Source organism: Rhopalosiphum padi, chromosome 1, assembly GCF_020882245.1.
Source record: "Rhopalosiphum padi isolate XX-2018 chromosome 1, ASM2088224v1, whole genome shotgun sequence".
Classification (NCBI taxonomy): domain Eukaryota; kingdom Metazoa; phylum Arthropoda; class Insecta; order Hemiptera; family Aphididae; genus Rhopalosiphum; species Rhopalosiphum padi.
Window position 1 is genome coordinate 48,967,060 of NC_083597.1, and position 10,104 is coordinate 48,977,163.

General features: G+C 31.1%; 1 long non-coding RNA gene across 1 annotated transcript; it reads left to right on the forward strand.

Moving 5' to 3' along the window:
- Positions 1 to 7,586: 7,586 nt before the first annotated feature.
- Positions 7,587 to 9,746, forward strand: LOC132918717 (uncharacterized). Its single transcript, XR_009660536.1, has 3 exons — positions 7,587 to 8,452; positions 8,887 to 9,122; positions 9,603 to 9,746. It is a non-coding gene; the product is annotated as an uncharacterized LOC132918717 (long non-coding RNA).
- Positions 9,747 to 10,104: the final 358 nt, after the last annotated feature.

Below are 10,104 nucleotides of genomic sequence, written 5' to 3' on the forward strand. Positions count from 1 at the left end.
CTAATCGACACCTTTTATCTTATATATTTTTATTATTGTGCCAGCGCAAATCGCCACCTTTTATTTTACAGGCGCTAATCGCCGCATTATATTATTTATTTTTTGTTTGTATGTGTGTTTAATTATTATATAGCTGTATAGGTAGCGGCTGGCTAGCAGTGCTCAACAAATTGTGAGTTTTTGTTATTTATTTAAATTATTATTCATCAATAAATTATTATACAATATTAGTTATTATTTTGCTGTATAATATTATTATTGTTATTGGTTGAGCCGAACCGGCAATTATTATATTATTATTTTTTATACATTTTATATACAGCTCTAATAGCCAATTATTATCATTTTTGATATTACTATTTTAATTATACTTATTATTGGTTGTGCTGTTGTCCGGCAACTTATTAAATTATTTACATTTTTACATGTTGGGCCAAAAGGGCCGTATTTATTATTTTATTATACAATATATTTTTTATTATTTAAATTTGAGTTACCATCATTTACATTGAGTTACCTTTTTATCATTAATTTTAAGTATAAACACACACATACACACACCACCCACATACTAGCACTCACAGGTTTTGCTCGTCGACCCTGTCCAGCTCCTGTTGAGTGCTATATACATTACACACACTTTATATAGGTCGGTCGGTGTGTGCGTGCCATTACGCGAAGTAGTTAAGTAACCGGGCGCGCGTATTAATATCTTACGCTCCCGGCCCGTACAATTACTTTAAATTATATTTATGAAATGTAAGTAAAAAAACATAATTCACATAGGTATGTAGTATTAAAGTAATGAAGAAATTGTCATTTTTGTACATCATTGTTAATATAGTTGTTTAAGATCTGTGATTAAAAAATTTCTTACATAAAGTACATAAAAAATATTTGACATACAGTAGTTGACGAACCGACGACGTACGTAAAATTGTGGTTCTCAGGAGAAGACATCGCATAGGACGACTGTAGCGATGCGGAATCGGGGGTACGAAAAAGTGGAGGCACTTCGGAGTTTGGCGATAAATCACCAACGCGCGTTCTCCGGCACTCCGTCGTGAGACGAGTTCACGATTGCCGCACGCTCGATTATGGACGCGTTACACCCCCACTGCATGGCGTTCACCCGAACGACACCCGCCGTTTACAATCGCGCGCCCCGGCGGCGAGCGGGACTGGAGTGGACGACGATGCTGCCGCAACGACACCAATAGCAGTTATGGCTATTGTTACTGATTTACGGCGAGAGCTCGACAATTAATCGTTACGGAACAATTAAATGATGGTCACGAAACGTCATAAACAACGGTAAAGTAAGAGCGAGACTGCATTGCGCATACATAGATAACGACAAACGGTACAGAAGTTGGCGTGCGGCGGTGGAACATCCGGCGAAGTAGCCGGACAACAATGATAAAATTACAGAAGCGTTTAACACCGAGTAGGTGCCATGAAGTGGTGACACACTCGGATGCACGTCATAATAATATATAAAAACGGGCCGGTATATGACGTATACCGCTGACGAATGGCCGAACTCAATCGGAGACGCAGATAATACGGCGACCGATAAAGAAGCCGATCGAAATCGCAAATGGTATTGAGTAAAAGAATAAAAATTAATCAAATATCGTATGATGTGGGATTACGGGTACTCACAACCAATGGTCAGCATGTTTTTCAGTGTTGCAGTGACGACGTCTAGTTGCGGTGGCATGACATTACTGAACGAGATCCGTGTATAATGTATATTATAATATATATCCTAACTGTGGCAGTGATGATGATAATTTATTATATATCAATATATTGTAGCGACATAAAATTACATAACTGACATCGTGTCATGGACTAAACGGGTGACCTGTCCGAGTTGGCACTGTTATAACGCGTCTTCCGGAAAAAGTGTAATTATTTGGCCGTAACAAACTTCGGTATAATATTGGCTACGGAAGTGCAATGCGAACACCAAAACGAATGGTGCATCGTCGGGCGGCTATGAATTTTACGCACCAAAACGTCCAAAACTGTACATGTCTTTGACTTTTGATTTTAGCAATATACACTCATTACTCCATCAGCACTAACCGATTTGTATTAATGTATATCAAGAACTAATATACATTATATTATAAACATATATATATATTCAACGATTGTAACATAATATTATTAACGTTTTATTTATTAATTGATAATCAACCAGAAATCATTTTTAAAAGTTGAAGATTGATCCTATTTTTCTCCTTTAATAAATGTCTCTGGACACAAAATTCAATAAGCACCTAATTATAGAACTAATACATTTATCACTCCAATAGCGTAGTGTACAATATATTATCTTTTATAGTTGGTGTATAGATAATTTACTGGTTAAGTATATTCAAACTGTACCTTTTTCTAATTACATATTTATTCAATTAAATTTTTTATCTAATATTTATAAAATAGATTTGTTACAATTATAATCACGTTTGTACATTTAGGTTACATATTAATACATGATGACTTTTAAATTATACATGTATCTTTAATATTGTAGTTGTTTAAATATTATGTATTTTTTTTATTAGATGGTTAAACTTGAGAAAATGGTATAAATTAAATGTCCTTCAATGCTCGTAATTCAGAAAGGCTAATCGAAGCTTTCGACAATATATTTATAAGTCTTAATAGATATATACTATAATTGTAGTTTTTAAAAAAAATTCTGTTATGAGTCCATCAAATCGTATTTTTTAAGGATTTTTTCTTGTTTATTAAATAATTTAAATTCGTTTCATGATAATAACTATTTATTCAAACTAAACTTTTTATATTCTAGTAAATAAATTTATTTTATTCAAAAACTGTAACAATGTAGATCACTATTCATTATTAGCTAAATAATATATTAATATAATTATACAACTTATATCTCTATTAGGAGGCCTTTTTACTTTATTCTTTAATATTTTCATGTTATTATTTATCACTATTATATCAATATTAAATTTATTTTTCAGCTCTAAAACAGGTGTTCTAATAAATAATAATAATAAAAAAGAAAAAACATTTTAAATGCAAAACTATTCTAAGCAGGGACATTCTACTAACCTACATATGTTTATAAAAAATGATGTAAGTATACATTTATTTATATTTTTAATGAGCAAATTAATAATTTATTAATTTTGTTAGTGTTCCTAATTGTAAAATAAGGACTAATATAATAACTACTTGGAATCTTTTTATAACAAGTAAAAAAATATTTAATTTTTTCAAAACTATTTTATTGTAATACTTTATAAAATTTCAATATTTCTCGTTTCTTGATATAAATAATTATTTAATTGGTGTTTAATAAAAAAATTGATGTAAGGTACTAAGATAATAATAACAGTGTTGTGTAATTTTCCTCACCACCTTTATTATTAAACGGCGTACAATATAACATCGTCCGTATTGTTTAATAACTTTATGAGGTACTACACGAAGCGCGTTTTTTTTTTTGTGGTGTCCCCAGTAGGCCTAATCCACATAGTAAGCGAGAACTCGCGAACGCCGATCGTCTGTAATAATTGTTATACATATAACTAGAATAGTAACAGACGTCTTACACACCAATATAATAAATAAATATAAAAAAATAAATATCGAATTGTACATTTTTAATAATGTATTAATTGATTTAAATTTATAATTATAGTTTTGTCGTAGCACGGCATTCACTCATTTCCAGCTTACTAGTGTTGAATTTAAATACGTGTCTTAACATATACAGTGTTAAGTGAGGCTGCAGATGCTGAGGAATTATTAGTCACATCGTAATTTTAGTTCAGTTTCATTATGATATATTAATAACATTCATTTTAAATCATTAATAACCAAAGGTGTAGGATTATAAATAGTTAGATATTTCAATGCATACATCGCAAGTATTTGTGTAAGTAAAATACAATTTATAGAAAAAAATTGTTATCTGAAAAAAACGTAATCAAGTTACATAAAATATAATTCCCATCCTCCGGTTACTATTATTTAAATTCAACACATTTCTAATTTTAGAATTATACTTTATATTATATAAATAAATAAATAAATAAATATTATTATATAATAAAAGATATACAATATACTACCTTCTACCTATATAAATCAATAATAAATATAACTGTCAATGTCCTATGATATAATAATATTTTATTGTAAATATTTAGATTAGATAGACAGCTATTTGAGCTGAACTATTAAAAATACAACACTTTAAAGAAAAATTTTCTAAATTTTAGTTTATAATAGTACAACTAAAATAAATAAATATTACTCACAAAATGATGTATAAATGTTTTATGGATCGCAAACTAGTCAGCTAATCAGTGTGATCCTATTTTAGACCTACTATACTCATATATATATATATAATATTTAAAAAGAACTGACGAACAAGATAATAGACAATATATTATTGTAATTTATAATAGTCATTTTACAGATATGTAGGTAATAATCATACCAAAACTTATATAAAAGTAAAATAAACATTCTTAGTTCTTACCATAACATGGACTCGCAATTATTTTTCTACAGTGTACGTTACACTATAATGTAACATTGAGGTAGGTATATAAAACTATTTCTGGATCTGTGTTTTGAAGAATATAACTTCAGACAATAAAAACTGATGTATATTAGTGAACGAAACCAAAAAAATAAGAACAACAATAAGAAATAAAGAGTTTAATAGATTTATTAGTTTAGTAATTAAAATTAATAACAAACATTATTTAGCCTGCATATTATTTTTTTAGCATTTATTATTATAAACTATAATACTAAATTTGAATAAATAGTTTATTTTTTATATTATGTCTATAGCGAACATATGATTTTAATATGATTATAATTGTTTTTAATTAAATGTATACGAATAATAAATTTATAAATGTTTAGACACGTACACGCATCATTTATCACATATTTTATAACTTATAAGCAACTGGTATCAAACTCGGTGTAGAAAAACTGTCCGAACCGTCACTGATTTCAACTACGATGTGACCTATAATTCAGTTATATACGGTGGATATAAAAATATGCTGTCGCGGAAGGAACAGAATCCAGACAGTAATCGGTATACATCGACGAGACCTGTCACCGAGCCAATAGTCAATTATATATATCCGTACTGGACAGCGGCGCGTAGAACAGTGCAATCGTAGTCGCTGCAGTTCCAATCACCAGCTGTATTCCGGAAGGTCTCGTATTTCCGGCGCGAATGTATTTGGTTTCCGATCTGAAGCCGGCTGGTACACTACGGAGAAGCGGACAGATCTTTACCCGTCGAACGTGGACGACGACGGAACGTGACGCAGCCGTTACGATGAGAACCCTGAAGACGCTTCCTAGGCAGTGGTCGTATTGTGATAGCAGTGTTCGAACTCGCCGAGCTCGAGATGAGTTTGTTCGTGAATATGTGCGATATTTTCCGCTCCCATTGTATATATCATCTATCCACGTGATAACCGCCGTCTGACCTCGATCGACATAGTCGTCACTCGTCAGTAGACAATGTGACAGTAAACGCTCGAGCCCATCGCCGTCACCACCCGTCGTCCCTGTCCAATACGGGGAGCGTGTGCCTAGACTAGACAGCGGCAATTTCGTGTGTTATAGTACATAATAATTTTAGAATATAATAATAAATAATAATCATAATGATTAATAGTTTTAATTAAACTGTCATGAAAATATTTTATATAGCGTCTATTTTAGATTTTTTTTATGATTATTTAAGTACCTTGTAAGATTTTTTACATATTTCTAATATATTCAATATTTAACCTATAGTGCTCAAATCGCATTGGTTACTGTATACAATACCCGGACAATGTTAACTTATTCCAACTTTGCCCGAAACATATATTATACGTAAATAATTGCGCATAATTTTGTAGTTATGCCTACCTAATATTCATTTTAGAATGGCACAAGATTGCCCGGGAAATATGTACCTTTCTCGGAATCAAGTGGGCAAAGTAAATTAAATATAGAACGCTGCACACATTTATATTGAATAATAGCATTTATACATAACAATAACACTAGAAAACTATACATGGACATTTTTTTTAGAACGGCGAACAAATCGTATATACGCACGGCTTTCAAAAGATGCAAATTACGCGAATACGAAAAGAACAGGTTGGAAAAACTCTGGAAAAGTCCTATAATCCCATGAAAAGTTTGTACATAATAAATAATTTTTTAAAATTTTAACTTTTAATTTTTTGTTTATTTTTGGGGGGATTTTTCCGTTCGGTGTGGTGGGATACACGGATAAGGTTCTAGATTCTTCTTTTCATTTTTATTAATATCATTTTTATTATTCTTATTCCTAATCTAATTATTATTATTAATATTACTATTTTTTTATTATTAAAATTATTTTATTCTTACAATAACTTTTATTTAAATTGTGTGTTTATTGGTGATTGCACTATTGGGGTTTCTATGGTTTCTTGTTATCTGTCACAGAACATGATACCGGTCCTATGTAATCGCTAATAAACCAGTTATAAAAGGCCCGGAGAAACGACTAGCATTGACATTCTCTGTCTGTCCTCCGCCGTAGCAAGACCTTCCCCGGGCAGACTTGCGCGATTAGGGAAGGCATCTTGTATCTATACTTTTTGATCTTTAACATATTATGTTGCCTGTAAATTACATTGCTTGTACTCGTATTATTAAATAGTGATTTTATTCATACCTATTCGCAGCTCTAACATTTCCTTAGCTCAAGCTCTGGTACGCCAAACGAAATTCGACCGTGGCCTATAATATACGTCTGACATCGTTCGGGCAGTGCGTCAGTGGTTTGTTTGTTGCATTTGCGCGAACACTGATCGTCACATCTGTATTAAATATTTGCGTTAAAGCATATTTCTATTTTTCTGTTTCCGTGTTATACGATAAACAGTCATTCGTAGGAATATGTTATTCGTAAGTGTTCAAGTATGTTTCCCAAACAGAACGTATATTCGTAAAAACCCCGTTTCCCTGTGCGTTATCGTCATGTCGACATATGCGCAGATCTACGGCGGGTTACGTTCCGCAGAAATGACAAGTCGTGCGTACGTCGGATCTAGCGAGCATATGGCACAGTTTCAGTGACTCTGACGATTTCCTTGTACTGGTGTATCGCTTTCGTTTGAGCTGCGCGTCTGTGTGCCGCTGTAATGATCTGACAACGCGTACGATTCGATTCTGATCCGATTATTCAGTGGCTGTGACGCCGTTGAATAACATACGAATCTGTTTGAAACATTTTACACGTTACGAAAACGTTAATTTCTTTTTTGGTAGTGTTTGTAAAATTGTAACTTATAATAATTGTCTATGATACAAGATCTTCTTTAGTAATATCCACGTTCACTTAGTTTCACTTAGTTTCTTATAAAAAAATGAGCAATTAACTAACTGTGGCCAATTGCTGTTAAAAGTGAATTAGTGTAAAATTTGTTTAAAAACCACTCATAGATTTGACATCTTCTTCTTATATATATTATTATAATAAAAGTGAAAAATAGTCACAAACAAAAAATAATTTTCGGAAAAAAATTTGCCGTATGGGCTAACAGTAGATCTAATACATTTTGATAAATAAAACAGTGTACAAAATGGTATTAACAATTTTAATAAGTTACAAAGTGAAATGAATGAGATAAAAAATTATTTGCGGAAAAAATTTTCCATAGGGGCTAAAAGTTGGTATAATAATACATTTTATAAATGAAGAAAAATGAAAATTTGAACAAGAATAACAAGAAAACAATAATAACAATGATAACAAAAAAAGGAAAAAAAATATCGACATGACGACACAAAACAAGGCGGCGAGGGAGGATACGATATGGCAATTCGGTGCCAAAATGCAATGTGTTACAGGTCACTGGTTGCCTCCGCAGCGTTTTCCGACCTGACCAACGAACAGACAAGTCAGTCTCAATCTCCGGTGTTTTAATAATGACGGCTTCAGGCTGAGTCATGCAAATTTGTAAGACTTCTACAATTATAATATCTTCGGACGACGTGTGTGCGTAGGATCTACTGCAGCTGTTGTTTTGCATGCGTAGTATCATCATTCTTTGAATAATATTTATAACACTTACCAATTAACATTAACATCACAATACAACATTATGATTTGTGATTGCAGGTTTCATTCTACTGTTTTGGTCTAACACAAATTTATACAGATCTAGTGCAACACGCGTACCTAATATCATTTCATTGTCGGTCTGAAATTTTCGTTTACAGTGATCAGATCGGGTTTCACAATGATTCAAAATATGCCAATAATATGTGTTTTAAACGTCTACGCGTATATAAGTACCCGATACGTATAATAATTATGAAAATGAGTAAAAATGGCATTGCGGACTAATTTGTATTAGCTACAGTTCAGGTAAATTCTGCTTACATCGAGCCATCGATGACAACTTAATATGAACTTAATTTATAATATATTGCAGAATTTATCCATATTATATAAGCCCCGTGTGAAGCAAAGCATTGTATCTTATGTACCTTTTTTAATATATAATTCGATAAAACGGCATTCTACTAAATATGTAACTGCTAACTTTTTTTACATTGTTTCCGTAAACTATATAAATGTATTAGTTAAAACTAGGAAATAATCTTAAATTTTTTTTTACAATAATAATATTAATACAGTCATCAGTGATCTTATACAATTTCTATTTCTATTTAGATTAAACGCATAAAACATTAAAATATTCATATTATGACAACGTAAAACGGAATTTTTATTTTATTAATGACCAACACAGAAAACGTTTAATTTTGTATTCAATTATGTAAATTTGTATGTTATAGAAATTCATTGCCAATGTCAAGTCGATCTTACAAAATAATCATAAAGAATGTTGATCGTGCTGGCCAAGAACTCGGCCCTTTGACATTATCCAATTATTCGACGGGTTTTCGATGAATAGTATTCATGAACGATGTGCATAGTACATGAATCATCCTCGAAAACTTCGAGGAGTCTTTCACAGTCATATTTGTGACGAATAGAATCTACGAAGCGACCAGAATCCCCAATCAATAAGGTAATAAGCTTACGGACATAAAATCGACGGACATGACAGGATAAGCCTCTACACGACCCGACTGTGTGGAAAATTTAAAATTCCTTATAAAACTTTACTATTTTTAACATATCTAGTCTAATTATTTAATAAAACGTAACAATGTCATCTTTGACGTTTGCAGTGGCTATTCTCTTTATACCCATGTATAATACGTAGGTACGGCGAGATTGTTGGATATCTATGTTTTTAATAAGTACAAAATATTATGGAAGTATAAAAATAGTTGAAATATTAATCCCGTTTTATTTATTAAAACTATGAGTTGATTTTAATTTTCACACGTCTTTGTCAAAGTTGTAGAAATTTATACGGTTTACCCATAGTGGCTTATACATTTTTCGTAAAAATAAAATATCTTTTACATAAATATCGTTTAATCAACAATAATAAAGTATAGAAACGAAATGAATGTTTATTAACAGATTTATCATTATTTAGGTTAACATAACAACGAGTTAACCGTGGTCCGTGAGGATGGCTGAATGATCCGAAGGAAAGTACAACGGGAAAACATTATAAGAATTGCTTATAGAATTGAATTTGAGACATCACAAATAGCGTTATAAAAGTAAAAACTTTATGATGAAGCTTGAGATAATATCTGTATAATATTTATATTTATTCCATTATAATAATTGTGCAATTTTATACATAGCAGTTTAGAAATTATCATTTTAATTTTTTTGTTAATGTATAACGAATATTAATAGAGTTGATTATTTAAAATTAATAAGTTAATAGGAACACTTTTGTGAATGAGTTATTATACATTAAATTAAATATTGATCAATCACTGCTTAACGTGGTAATACATAATATGTTGAAAGTAAGGCAAATATTCAATTGTTTTAAGAAAAATATAATTTAGTTTATTTGATAAAATACTTTGTGCACGTGTAATAGTGCATATTACAATTCATGTTAGTTGCATATTATACAC